The sequence below is a fragment of the Phacochoerus africanus genome, chromosome 7 (genome assembly GCF_016906955.1).
Source record: "Phacochoerus africanus isolate WHEZ1 chromosome 7, ROS_Pafr_v1, whole genome shotgun sequence".
Taxonomy (NCBI): Eukaryota; Metazoa; Chordata; class Mammalia; order Artiodactyla; family Suidae; genus Phacochoerus; species Phacochoerus africanus.
This window is the reverse complement of record NC_062550.1, coordinates 52322953-52338386: the sequence shown is the minus strand read 5'-3', so window position 1 is coordinate 52338386 and position 15434 is coordinate 52322953. Positions and strand designations below refer to the sequence as shown.

Genomic DNA, 15434 nt, shown 5'->3' with positions numbered 1-15434 from the left:
CCTATGCTCTAGAATTTGGACATTGTCCTAAAAGGACTGGAAACCCCCTAAAAGTTTTTAAGAAGGTCTGGCTACTAAAGATTACCTTGAAAACTAACCTAGTATTAGGGAAAAATGATTATAAAGATGATACCATTTTAGTGATATTAACAACGGTTAATAAAGTTATAACAATGGAAATGCAGATGGGAAAATGGATCCAATAAATATCTTATAAGCGAACTTCCTTGATAATTAAATTCAGGGCAAGAAGAGGAAAGAGTCAGAGAAGAGTCAAAAAAAGAATTGTAGGAGTTCCTGTCGTGGCGCAGTGGTTAACAAATCCGACTAGGAACCATGAGGTTGCGGGTTCGGTCCCTGCCCTTGCTCAGTGGGTTAACGATCCGGCGTTGCCGTGAGCTGTGGTGTAGGTTGCAGACGTGGCTGGGATCCCGAGTTGCTGTGGCTCTGGCGTAGGCCGGTGGCTACAGCTCCGATTCAACCCCTAGCCTGGGAACCTCCATATGCCCCGGGAGCGGCCCAAGAAATAGCAACAACAACAACAAAAAAGACAAAAGACAAAAAAAAAAAGAATTGTAGTCCAGAAGACGCAAATTTGAAAAAGAAACTGTTTAAAGTAATATAAATGATTAGTATGATGCAGCTGGTGGAGCATCCAGGCAATGCTTGCAGGCATTGAAATTGGAGAACAGAGGTGTAGCAAGGAGATGAGGACTTCGGCATTTGGATTTGAAAACTATCTTGGTCACGACCCCCTCCCCCTCCATTTTTCCTATGGGAGAGCATAGAAAGAGAAGCACACCAGAGTTCCTGCTGTGGCTCAGCGGGTTAAGAAGCCAACTGGTATTCATGAGGGGGCGGGTTCAATCCCTGGCCTCACTCAGTGGGTTAAGGATCTGGCATTGCTGTGAGCTGTGGTGTAGGTCACAGATGCAGCTTGGATCCAAGTTGCCAGTGGCTGTGGTGTAGGCCAGCAGCTGTGGTGTAGGCCAGCAGCTGCAGCAGCTCTGATTTGACCCCTAGCCTGGGAACTTCCATATACTGCAGGTGTGGCCCTAAAGAGGAAAAAAAAAAAAGAGAGAGAGAGAGAGAAGCACACCATATGAATTCAGGAATCAATAGAGTGGTTAATCCCTGGGCTATACAGACTCTCGGATGGCCACCTCCTCTTTTTGGCTTACCTGCTGCAGGATGCTCCATCGCCATCTGCAATCCCGTTAGCTCTACTGCTTTTCACCATTCATCACACACCCCCACCCCCACCCCCTGACTCTGCACACCTTAACTTCTTCCTTACCTGGGTTGAATTTCACAGCTCATCACCATAGTCACTAACTAATCTCCACCTTCCCTATTTTCCTCTCCCTCTGAGAAGCCCAGCTGGAAAATTCCTAGTTCTAATTAAACCCATCTCCACTTATTCTGTGCTAGCCAGAGGAGTCATTGAACCTTGCATGAGAAACATACATGAAGTCAAATTTGTGAGCACAAATTTTAAACAGGCTCTAAGCACCACCCTGTATTCCTACTACTAGTTCATTCTCCTCACTCTTCCAAACTTCCTCACTTCTCAAACTTCCAAAATCCACTCCTCTTTCCTACTCTCAGCTGCTGACTTTACATTACTAGACACTTTAAGAATACTCTCCTTTACACACCAAATCTTTGAACTTACCGCTATCTTTGCCTTTATTCCTGTTACAGTGGATGAACTGTATGTGCATCTGCTGTTTAAGGCTGAATCTACCACTTTTACACTAGACCCTAACCCTTATTGCCTATTTAAGACTTGCAATTAACCTCTAGGTAGTCATGTTTTTCCCTCTCTGGGTTTCACATCCTTCTCTGTCTTTTGCTCCAGTGCTGCTGTTACAGAGTCCAAGCTGGTACTGCCCGCCTCAGAACAGGCCAACAAATCGAGAGATGAGTTGTTGGGGCAAGCAGCAGTGACTTTATTCAGAAAGCCAGCGCACCAAAAGTGGTGAACTCGTGTCCCCAAAAATTATCTTGTCAGCGCTAGAACTCAGGCCTCTTTTATACTGGGGGTGGAGGGGGGGGGCAGGAAGTAAAGTCAAAACATTTCCTGCTTCAGTCTATTCAGCCTCCAGAGGGGATGTGTTAATTTCTTCCTGCCTGCAGACATTCACAGGTGGGCCTGGTCAGGATGTTTCCTGTGAGCTCAACAAAGGTATTTTAGCTTAATGCTCATTTACCTGGGAGGCAGGGTTCTCAGAGATGGGCCATTAGGTACAATTTAAGTTTATAGGCAACATCCCTTTAGTGATTAACTCATAATAGAGTACAAAGTTTCTTCCCTATTGCTCCATTAAACACTCTCATCACAAAAACAGGAGACACCTGCATTTCCAATGGCAATGGCCAATTTTCGGTCCTCACTTTACTTATCTGTTGTCATCATTTGACAAAGCTTTCCTCATTAGGCCTTCAGGTTGGTACTGTGTGATTTTTTTTTTTTTTTTGGCCTTTTTAGGGTTGCACTCACTGCACATGGAGGTTCCAGGCTAGGGGTCGAATTGAGCTGTAGCTGCCAGCCTACACCACAGCCACAGCAACTCAGGATCCAAGCTGAATCTGTGACCTACACCACAGCTCACGGCAATGCCGGATCCTGAACCATTGAGCAGGCCAAGGGTCGAACTTGCGTCTTCATAGATACTAGTTGGGTTCGTTACCCACTGAGCCATGATAGGAACTCCAGTACCGTGTGATTTTGCTGCTTCTCTCCTAGGTCCCTCCGTCTTAGAGTTCTTTTCTGGCTTCTCCCCACCTCAGATGCAGTTGATCAATTTTAAAATTAATTGTTCAAGGAAGTTTCCACTGTGGCTCAGCAGTAACGAGCCTGACTGGCATCCATGAGGATGTGGGTTTGATCCCTGGCCTTGCTCATTGGGTTAAGGATCTGGCGTTGCCTTGGTATAGGTCACAGACATGGCTCAGATCCCATGTTGCTGTGGCTGTGATGAAGGCTGGCAGCTACAGCTCTGATTCGACCCCTGGCCTGGGAATTTCCACATGGCCTACACCACAGCCATGGCAACACTGGATCTGAGTCACCCTATTGCTCCATTAAACACTCTCATCACAAAAATGGAAGATACCTGCATTTCCAATGACAATGGCCAGTTTTCGGTCATTGGCCTAAAAAGCAATACAAAAAATTATTTGTTCGAGACAGAAACTACTGCACAGCCAACCTGCCAGGCCTCAGTGGTTTTTATTTGCATCCAGTGCCTCTGCTCATGCCAGGCACTTTGTCAAGAATGATCCTTCCAAGATTCTTTTGTATAAGCAGCACCAGCTCCCTCTTCATTTTTGAAGCAGAGAGAACACTACCTTTGCCCTATGACTTAGGAGAGAGTGGGTCCTGGGGCCCATAACTGACATCTCATACCCTTGGAGACCACATGTCTGTGAATGTCATGACTATTCTGGGTCTAAAACTGTTCCAAAGAAAAGCTCATAGACTTGGTGACCAGGTGCAAAAGATGGAGGGCACCAAATGACAAAGCAGTAATGACAAAGCAGCAATGGCCTGGGGCAGCAGGGCAGGCTTGGGGGCCCATCAGCATGTGAGAGGCTCTCTGGGCCCTCAGAACAATGTGCTTCTGGACATGGGAACAGGGGTCTGGACTCTCCCAAGGGGCAAAATGTGCCTTCTGTGTTCACCTCAGGACCCTATGCTGTGCACGTATCTTCAAGGCAATTTTAACTTTACACACTTTTTTTTTTTTAAACCCAAAAACAGCCTCTTAAATGACATTTCCTGTGACCCAAGAGGCCTTGTCAATGAGCCAGAGTTCTGGACCCATGTTTTGGGCATTTTGTAACCTTTATTCTCTTGCATATGACTCTCCTAACCTGAAAAAAGCCATAATGGATTAAACCAGACTGGCTCCTCCCACTGCCCCCCAAATAAACAAATATAATAATTTGTTCATATATTCCCTAAAAGAATTTTGAAAAGTGATGTACCCCTTCACACCTTAAGTTGAAAACTTTTTACCACAAGTTTAAATAGCTGCAAGTGTACTTTGCAGTATAAGATATATAAAAGAAAGCTTTTACATTACTCTTTAAAATATATCCATCCCTGGGGAGTTGCCTTGTGGCTCAGCAGTAACGCCCAACTAATATTCACGAGCGTGTGAGGTTGATCCCTGACCTCGCTCATTGGGTTAAGGATCTGGTGCTGCTGTGAACTGTGGTATAGGCTGCAGACTTGGATCCTGTGTTGGTGTGGCTGTGGTGTAGACCAGCAGCTGCAGCTCTAATTCGACCCCTAGCCTGGGAACTCCCATATGCCGCACTTGTGGCCTTAAAAAGCAAATTTTTTTTTTTTTTGTCTTTTTGCCATTTCTTGGGCCGCTCCCTCGGCATACGGAGGTTCCCAGGCTAGGGGTTGAATCGGAGCTGTAGCCCCTGGCCTACACCAGAGCCATAGCAATGTGGGATCCGAGCCGCGTCTGCAACCTACACCACAGCTCATGGCAACGCCGGATCGTTAACCCACTGAACAAGGGCAGGGACCGAACGTGCAACCTCATGGTTCCTAGTCGGATTCGTTAACCACTGCGCCACGACGGGAACTCCTGTTTCTTGTCTTTTTGCCATTTTCCTGGGCCGCTCCCAAGGCACTTGGAGGTTCCCAGGCTAGGGGTCTAATTGGAGCTGTAGCTGCTGGCCTACACCAGAGCCACAGCAATGCGGGATCCAAGCCGCGTCTGCAACCTACACCACAGCTCATGGCAATGCCAGATCCTTAACCCACTGAGCAAGGCCAGGGATCAAACCTGAAACCTCATGGTTTGGATTTGTTAATCACTGAGCCATGACGGGAACTCCAACAAGCTTTTCTTTAATAAAAATTTTAATCCTTTTCTCCTTGAATTCATATTTCCATTCCACTTCCCCCACAGAAACTTATCCTAATGTAAGACACTTGAAAAACTTTTGCTGATCTTCCTATCATATTTATCTTATACAAAATAGGTATTAAAATTTTAATTTTCATGTCTAAATTTCTGGGCAATACAAATTTTGCTCTGGATTGAATTAATTTTATAATTATTTTCAATGTACAATTGAATAAAAAACATTTTATATTACAAATTTTGGTAAGTAAACACAAAAAGTAAAATTTTATTAGATACGCATATTTTGATGAAATGGTATTTTTCTTTTTTCTGGTTAGTTCATGATCCAAGGATAAATGTTAGCTATTGCTGAATGAAACAGGATTCAGATAGATTCTATTTTACTTTTTACAAATATAAGAAATGAAAAATCTTGGAGTTCCCATCATGGCTCAGCAGTTAATGAACCTGACTGGCATCTATGAGGACACAGGTTCGATCCCTGGCCTTGCTCAGTGGGTTAAGGATCCAGCATTGCTGTGAGCTGTGCTGTAGGTCGAAGACACCGCTCAACTCCAGCATTGCTGTGGCCCTGGCGTAGGCTGGTGGCTACAGCTCCAATTGGACCCCTAGCCTGGGAACCTCCATATGGCCCTAAAAAGAGACAAAGACAAAAAGAAAAAAGAAAAAAAGAAAAATCTGGCTTATGCTAAAAAGCCAATGGGAATATGTTTGTTACACATGTATCATACAGTTCTTTGAATTCTTTCCATAACATATGCCAAAAATTATATTGAGTTACCAAAATTTACTCCTAATGATAATTGCTAATATTTGTGATGACTTTCTCTTTATTTTTTTATTTTTTTGTCTTTTGTCTTTTTTGTTGTTGTTGTTGTTGCTATTTCTTGGGCCGCTCCCGCGGCATATGGAGGTTCCCAGGCTAGGGGTTGAATCGGAGCTGTAGCCACCGGCCTACGCCAGAGCCACAGCAACTCGGGATCCGAGCCGCGTCTGCAACCTACACCACAGCTCATGGCAACGCCGGATCGTTAACCCACTGAGCAAGGGCAGGGACTGAACCCACAACCTCATGGTTCCTAGTCGGATTCGTTAACCACCTCGCCACGACGGGAACTCCCGACTTTCTCTTTAATGTTTTATTACATATGTATATATTCGTAAACAGTATGGTTTTCTTTTTTTTTCTCTTTTTTTAAACATGGAATGCTTCACGAATTTGAATTTCACGTCATCCTTGCGCATGGGCCATGCTAATCTTCTCTGTATCGCTCCAATTTTAGTATATGTGCTGCCGAAGCAAGCACAGTATAGTTTTCTTACTTTTGAATTTTACATAAATCCAATTATACTTTCTGTATACAACTGCAGTTAACTTACTTAGTCATAAAGTATACATAAAATTGACCACTTTAGCCATTTTTTAGTGTTAATGGCATTAATACATTCACATTATTGTACAACCATAACCACAGCCCATCTCCAGACCTTTTTCATCATCCCAAACTGAAATTCTGTATCATATTAACACATGAACTTCCCTCTCCAACCCCTATCAATCATCATCCTACTTTCTGTCTTTATGAATTTGACTACTCCAGGTATTTCCTATAAGTAGAATAATACAGTACTTGTCCTTTTGTGTGACCTCTTTAGATACAAATTATGGTTTGTAAGATTCATCCACGCTTATGCATATAGCTGTAGCTGCATATTTTCACGGCTGAGTGGTATCTCATTAATTTATCCATTTTTTTACGGATTAACACTGGATGGTTTCTAGATTTCTACTGTCATGAATAACACTGCTATAAAACCTTTGAGTGTATGTATCCTGGTGTCCATAAAAGAATTTCTCTGCAGTGTACACCTGGAAGTAGAACTGATGGGTATGTGCATTTTCTATGTTGTTGAAGTTTAATTTTCCAAAGTAATTATTCCAATTTATATTCCCATAGTTATTATCCAAATAACTATCTGTTAATTTCAATATTTTGCTTCTCTGGCAGTTTTTTTAATTTAAAATACAGATAACTTTATCAGGCTAAGGAAGAACGCTTTAATCTATTAAATGATAAGGTACATAACTGACTTTCTTAATCTAATCGTATTCACTTAATTTCTCATATTAAACCAATTCTGCCTCCTGGGATAACTGAGCTAGGTCATGATTTATTATCATTCTGTATTATTCCAATTGAGCTAACATTTTGTTTAGAAATTTTGCATTTATGTTCATGAATGGGCTTCATTTTCTTTCCCACATGATTCTCAGGTTACCTAGGTAACTCAAAACGAAACAGTAATGTTTCCTCTTTTTCCATGCTCTGGAAGAATTTGTATAAAAATGAAATAATTTATCTTTGAATGAAGAACTAGCTAACAAAGACCTAGAATTTTCTTTCTGGGAAAAATTTTAACCACTGATATAATTTCTTAAATAATTACAGGACTATTCAGGTTTTCTTCTGCTTCTGTGGAAATAATACATACTTCAGCATTCCTTGTATTAATTTTTCAGGTTTTTTTCTTTTGTCTTTTTAGGGCCACACCTGCAGCATATGGAGGTTCCCAGGGTAGGGGTCGAATTGGAGCTGTAGCCGCTGGCCTACACCACAGCCACAATAACATCAGATCCAAGCCATGTCTGTGACCTACACCATAGCTCAGGGCAACGCTAGATCCTTACTTAATTCACTGAGCGAGGCCAGGGATCGAAACTGCATCCTTGTGGATGCTAGTCAGATTTGTTTCCACTGAGCCACGACAGGTACTCCTTTTCAGGGTTTTGAAAGGGTGATAGAGCACACGTACATGAGCATAAGCATCTATACACATGCTTTCTTGATGTGATGAGAGGACTGGTCCTGAAATAGGGATGCCAATTAATTAATGTCAGTCTCATCTTCTAGGCAATTTTCTCTTTTTTTCCCCCATTTGTCTAATTCACCTAAATTTTCTAATTTATTGAGACATAAAGCTGTTCAAATTATGTCATTTATTGTTAAAGTCATCTCTCTCTTTTCTTTCTTAATACAGGCATACCTTGGAGATACTGCAGGTTTCATTCCTCAGCATTGCAATAAAGTAAGTATCACAATATTGCAAATCACAAATTTTTTGGTTTTCCAGTGCATAGAAAAGTTATGTTTACATTATACTGTAGTCTATTAAGTGGGCAATAGCACTATTCTACAAAAATCTGCACACTTTAAGTTAAAAATACTTTATTACTAAAAAATGCTAACCATCATCTGAGCCTTTAGCAAGTCATGACTTTATGCCGGTACAGGGTTTGAGATACTGCAAGAATTACCAAAATGTGCCACGGAGACACAAAGTGAGCAAGTATTGGGAAAATGGCACCAATAGATTTGCTTGACACAGGGTTGCCACAAAGCTTTTGTAAAAAATGCAATATCTGGGAGTTCCCGTCGTGGTGCAGTGGTTAACGAACCCGACTAGTAACCATGAGGTTGCGGGTTCGATCCCTGCCCTTGCTAAGTGGGTTAACGATCCGGCGTTGCCATGAGCTGTCGCAGATGCAGCTCGGATCCTGTGTTGCTGTGGCTCTGGCATAGGCCAGCAGCAGCAGCTCTGGTTAGACCCCTAGCCTGGGAACCTCCCATATGCCGCGGGAACAGCCCAAGAAATGGAAAAAAGACAAAAAAAAAAAAAAAAGCAATGTCTGTAAAGAGCAGTAAAGCAAAGCACAATAAATGAAGGAATGCCTTCATTGATTATTTATTCCATTTGTTCTTCATAAAATTTACCAGAGAATTGGTCATTTTATTGATACTTGCAAGAAATAAATTATAGCCTGTTTATTCATTCAATTATTTTAAGAAATACTGAGTCTGTGACACAGGTTGCAGCTGTGGCTCAGATTCAGTCCCTGGCTTGGGAACTTCCACATGCCATGGGAGCAACCAAAAAAAAAAAAAAAAAAAGATTACTGTTGGATTTTATTTTTTATCCAATCTAACAATCTTTCTCTTTTGATTTTGGGTTTGTCTTGCTTTCTTTTTGCATTCTTTCTCGGTATCTTCAATTGATTATTTTTTGTTAGTACACTATTTTCCCTCTACCAGTTTGGAAGTCATATACTCTATTTGTATCATTTTAGTGGGTGTCCTAGCAAGTCAACCTATATACCTGATGTATGAATACATTTATCACACTACCAAGAAGTACAAGAACTTTAAAACGTCTTAACCCAATTTGCCCTTCCTCTATGCAAATTATATATCATTGTTATCATAAATCTTTTTATAACAGTTTTACTGAGATAAAACTTAGATACCATATAGTTCACCCATTTAAAGTATATAATCCAATGGCTTTTTGTATATTCAGAGTTGTGCAACCACGACCATAATCAATTTTAGAATATTTTCATCAACCGCCCAAAGAAATCCCATACCCAAATATTCTAATCAATTTTAGAATATTTTCACCAACCCCCTCCAACTTCTCACAACCTTCCAGCTCTATGAAACTACTAATCTATTCTCTCCACAGCTTTGCCTTTTCTGGACATTTCATATAACTGGAATCATACAATGTGTGGTCTTTTATGATCAGCTTTATTCACTCAAAAAAAAGGTTTCAGGGTTCTTTCATGCTATGGCATGTATCAATACTTACATTTCATGGCTGAAAAGTTATTCATTGTATAGCTATACCACATTTTGTTTATCAATTAATGATTATTATGGGTTGTCTGCTGTCATGTATCTCAGTTTATTTTTTTTAAACCTACATATTATTATAATTACTGGTTTTTATGTTATATATATAATCTGCCTTTACTGGTTAAAAAAACAGTTTTTATTTCACCTTTATTTTTTTGAAAACTATTTGAGCTGATACGGAATTGTAAGGTGGCAGTTATTTACTTTTAGCACATGGAAAACATCACTCCACTGTCTTTGGCTTCCATTGTTGCTGTTAAACCACAAGTTTCAAGTTTTGCCCAGTATTGCAAATGCCCACATGAGAGAGTTTTAAGGCTTCCATTACTTCTTCGGTTCCTGACTTAATTTAGGTTTCTCCTGATAATTTCTTACAATCTTACCAGCTTTAAATTTTTTTTAGGATGATAGTTTTGATCTATATGTATATATTATAGTTTACATTATTACTACTTTCAGCAGAAAGTTTGATCCAAAAAATCTTAAGCCCAATATTACTGGAAATGGGAAAATCAAAATAATATTTTTGAAAAAAATATTTTATCTTACCCTTTGCTTTGCTTTTAAATTGATCAAAAGTTTAAAGCCGCAGATTTCACTCTTTCCAACTATTAAAAAAAAATGTCTATTCACCTAATTAGCAAAGCCCAACTTTCAAGGTTAAACCAATTGGCTGTATCATACTTAATATCAGAGACAGCCTGACTTCATGTTTCAGTACAAATAAATGTGTTAATATGTATCCCATGATAAGCTCTCTAGTTTTTTATTATAAGCCAAGGATGAGTTGGTTCCATTTCCCCACACATTGTTTTAAAAGATACAATTATTTAATGTCCTGAACTTAACACCATTTTTAAGGGTCGGCACTGAATATTCTATAGAAACCAGGAGTCAAATTTTAGGCAACCAAAACCTGTTTGTGAATATGGTGTCCCTAAATGAAAATAGGATATAAGGACAGATATGAGTAAAAAGGCTCTCCTTTGGCCCATTATTTACAGTTCCAAGCCTGGAGGTACTTGAGCACCATTCTCCATCTATGCAAAGAAAATCAACTCCAAATAAAAGTATTCCTAGATCATCTATGCATTCATCAATTTGTAAGGTTTCCTCTAAATCTAATCAATGTCTTCTGCTATTTCACGTATTCTATAAAGTACAATGGTTTCTAAAGAAAACAGATTGATGTAAATGCAGTGATGGATATTTTAACCGTGCACCAGGTGTTATAACCTTTTCTGTAGTCTTGTACAATTTCCTAGCTTTTGCAATGAATAATATTAATTTAAATTATATAAAATTTCAAAGGCAACTTTAAGGTCTTTGTAAAAATATTAAGCTCCTTTTACATTTACTGATACCTTTACTCTTTCTTCATTAAACATTAATGTTACTATTTTTGATACCTGAATGTTTATCAGGAAGTTAATTATGAGAGGTTTTTAACATGATAATTTAATAATAACCTCTTTTTTTTTTTTTTTTTCTTTCCCTGCACCTGTGACATATGGAAGTTCCCAGGCCAGGAGATCAAACACATACCACAGCAGTGACAATGCTGGATCCTTAACCCGCTAGGCCACCAGGGAACTCCAATTTGACAATAATCTTATAAGCAATGTCACTAAATAAAAATTATTACCAGTCTCCACACTATAATATATAGGAAATTTAGAATATCTCAATATTTCAAATGCCGCGTTTACCACTTACCTATAAGACAGACAAAAACAAGAAGTCCTTGGTGGCTTGATTAAAGAAAGCTTGGCCAACATTATGTTTTGAACCGTTCCTTAGTGTCATAGCCCAGGCTCCAGGCGATGATGCACAGTAAGATTTAGAATGGATAAGAGACATACCTTTGTTTTGTAAAGCAGAAGGGTAATTGTGAAAGAAGAAGATACAATGGAAAAAGGGCAGGACTTCAAGACAGTAGATTTTTTCCAGGAAAGTTTTAGTTCTAGAAGTAGGTTCACCATGGTGTAAAGAATTCTGACCTACACTGACTCAACGCTTCCTAACTGGTCCTCCTGCTTCTATTCTTGCTTCCCTACAGTGGATTTTCCATTGACCATTGGGAGATGTAAACCCCATCATGTCTCTCTCCTGCTTACAACTCTCTCACATTCAGAGTAACACCCATGTTGCCATGGCTTACTTGGCTGTGAACTGGCTCCCACTTGTCTCCCCCACTCCCTCCCATCCTCGCCTCCACACCCACCATCCCCCACTGCTTTATCTTTCACTTTCTCCTTTGCTTGCTCTAACCGCACTGGCATTCTCCCCAAGGTCATTCCCAAATTTGAATCTTTGCAATAACTGCTTCTTCTACCAAGAATGCTCTTTTCATTCAGGTCTCTTCTCAAACTTTAGTTCTTTAAACAGCCTATATGAAACAGCATCATCATTACACCCTACATCTCTCACTGACCCCCTTTCTTGGTTTTCTGCACAAAGCTACCTGAAATTATGTTTTCTTTACCTCCCCTCCCCAGGCAGAATGAAATGAAACCACTACCCTGAAGAGATATCTGCACCCCCATGTGCACTGCAACATTATACATAATAGCCAGGACATGAAAACAACCTCAGTGGTGTGTATCCACAGACAAATGGAAAATGTGCGATTATCATCTATCTGCCTATCTGTCTACCTACCCATCTATCTATCATGGAATATTATCCAGCCATAAAGAAAGAAGAAAACAACACAGATGAACGTGAAGGGCATTATGCTAAGTGAAATAAGTTAGAGAAAGACAAACACTGCATGATCTCACTTATATATGGAATCTAAAAAAGTCTAAATTTTTTTTTTCACAGAAACAGTCAATTGGCAACTGCCAGGGCCTGGGAGTGAGGGAAACGGGGAGATGTTGGTTAAAGGGTACAAACTTCCAAATATTAAAGTGAGTAAGTTCTGAAAATCGAATGCATGGCAACTACAGTTAACAATACTGTATCATATACTTGTAAGTTGCTAAGACAGTACATCTTAATCAACACACATACACACATAATAGAAAATGGTAATTATGTGAGGTGATGGATGTGTCAACTAACTTTATTTTTGTAATCATTTCATCAATACATATGTCAAACCATCACAATGAAGGAGGTCCTGCTGTGGTGCAATGGGATTGGTAGCATCTCTGCTGCACCAGGACACAGGTTCTATCTCCAGCCTGACACAAGTGGGGGGATCCAGGGTTGCCACAGCTGCAGTATAGGTTGCAACCGTGGCTTGGATCTGATTCCTGGCCTGGATATGATTCCTGGCCTTGGAACTCCATATGCTGCCAGGTGGCCAAAAAAAAAAAAAGGAGTTCCCGTCATGGCACAGCGGTTAAAGATCCTGACTAGGAACCGCGAGGTTGTGGGTTAGATCCCTGTCCTTGCTCAGTGGGTTAACAATCTGGCGTTGCCGTGAGCTGTGGTGTAGGTCGCAGACAAGGCTCAGATCCTGCTTTGCTGTGGCCCTGGCATAGGCCGGCAGCTGCAGCTCCAATTCGACCCCTAGCCTGGGAACCTCCATATGCCGCGGGAGTGGCCCAAGAAATGGCAAAAAAAAAAAAAAATCATCACAATGAAACTTACACCATGTTAAAGGTTAATTGTATCTTTAGCTGGGGAAGAAAAGCATGTAAGTTTCATAAGGCAGGGATTCTGTCTTGCTGCTGTACTCTTACACTGCTAAATTAAGGAAACAACTATTTTTCCATACATTTGCAAGGCCCTATATACAAGGATCTTCATTTCTACCTTGTTTGTGTTTGCAAAAAACAATATAAAAATCATAGGAGTTCCTGTTGTAGCTCAGCAGTTCATGAACCTGACTAGCATCCATGAGGACTCGGGTTTGATCCCTGGCTTTGCTCAGAGGGTTAAAGAATCCAGCATTGCCATGAGCTGTAGTGTAGGTCAAGGATGCGGCTCGGATTCCATTGTGGCTGTGGCTCTGGCGTAGGCTGGCAGCTATAGCCCCTATTGGACCCCTAGCCTGGGAACCTCCATATACCCTGGGTGCGGCACTTAAAAAAAAAAAAGATGAAAAAAGAAATAAAAATCATAGACACACTTTCAATAGAAAGTGATTCAGCTGTGAAAAGAAGTGGTGTAATCTTAATGTGCTGAAACAAAAGAAAGGTCCCAAGACATATTCCTCCGTAGAATCTATGATGCTATCAGATGAAGACTACCTTTAAATTATTATACCAAAAGAGGAAATGCCCAAGATGGGAGTGTAAAAGGAGATGTCTGTATACAGCTGAATATGAGGTAAGCACAAATGCACCCATGATACAGAAAAATGTGAGGAAACTTGAATATCTCAATCCTGAAAATGAATAGAAAGGCCAAAAAAAAAAAAAAAATCTGAAAATTTAAACAATAAGCCAGTTCATGCGAATGTGCAGTCTGACTCATACCATCAGTGTGGTCCAAAAACTCTCAAGAAGAGAATTTAAAGTTTTATCAGGTTGGTATTAAGCACAAGTGACTGACAGAAGAAAACATCTTCTCTGTAAGACGTCGATTCAGGACTCCATGATTTTAAGTCATTATTAACCAGAAGACATATCTCAATTGCAGTCATGTTAAAATGTAAAAAGATGAGTATCTTAGAATCAATAAAATCCAATAGCAAGTGAAAACAGAAGGTGCTGAATGCACATGTGGGGAGAAAAGGGATGTGTGTGTATAGTCTTTAATGATGAGAAAATGTATGAAAAGATATGCACTGGTTCTTTTTAGTCTTAGATAGGAGGAACTTTTAACATTTTTATGTTACTTCGATTTTGTACCATGTATGTTTATTACTTTTTCCCTTTAAAAACTTTAAGAAATCAGAAGGAATAAAATACATCTTTCCATGTTTTCCTAACTATACTACGAATTCCCTTTACAAACTCAGCTCATCCCCAAACCATAATCTTTAAGAACAGAACTAATTATAAAGAGAGTAATTTCCTCCTTACGTTTGGTTTCAAATTGCATAGGACCAATCTCACATTCACTAAGAGCAACAACATTATGAACAAAATAATCCAAAAGGGGAGTTCCTGCTATGGCATAACGGAAACGAATCTGACTAGTATCCACGAGGATGCAGGTTTGATCCCTGGCCTTGCTCAGTGGGTTAAGGATCTGGTGTTGCTGTGGCTGTGGCTGTGGTGTAGGCCAGCAGCTGCAGCTCTGATTCGACCCCTAGCCTGGGAACTTCCATATGCCTTGGGTGTAGCCCTTAAAAAGCAAAAATAAATAAATAAATAAATAAATAATCCAATACTATTTATTTAGCATCCATACATACACAATTAAGTAACAAAGTCATTAGAACAATGAGTGCAGATTTAAAAGAATGCCTCTAAGATTTTAGAATTTTAAGCTGAATATGAGTATTTACACAAATTAGTTAAGTTCTTGCAGACTGACATACAAATGACTGTTGCAGAACACTTCCCCGTAAGAATGTATCCAGAGCCCCTAAAAGAGTATCGAGTTGGTAGTGGGTTCAAATGAATGAGAAAAGCAAAGAAGCCTCTCAACAGTATTTTTTTGAAGAAAGGTTTCACTATAAATAAATACTGAATACACATTTATATAAACACTTAGCAATCAGGGGCCCAAGTGTTTTTGCAGTAGGGGAAGAATGAATAGGGTTTCACATTTTTGTTCAACAAATATTGATTGAATTTCTATGTGCCAGACACTGTGCTAAATGCCATGGACACAAAAATAAATATGACATGCTCTTGACCTTGAACAGCTCACAATGATAAATTACTACAATAAAAGGTCAGGAGTTAAAATTGAGGTATGTACAAATGCTAATGTATAAGAA

At 39.9% G+C, this 15434-nt stretch overlaps 1 protein-coding gene and 1 non-coding gene across 5 annotated transcripts in view; both read right to left on the bottom strand.

The window, feature by feature from the left end:
• DNAI7 (dynein axonemal intermediate chain 7) overlaps positions 1-15434 on the bottom strand; it is an 89650-nt gene that overhangs the window by 70836 nt on the left and 3380 nt on the right. The window lies entirely within an intron of this gene.
• On the bottom strand, positions 6091-6202 carry LOC125131912 (U6 spliceosomal RNA). Its single transcript, XR_007136087.1, has one exon. It is a non-coding gene; the product is annotated as a U6 spliceosomal RNA (small nuclear RNA).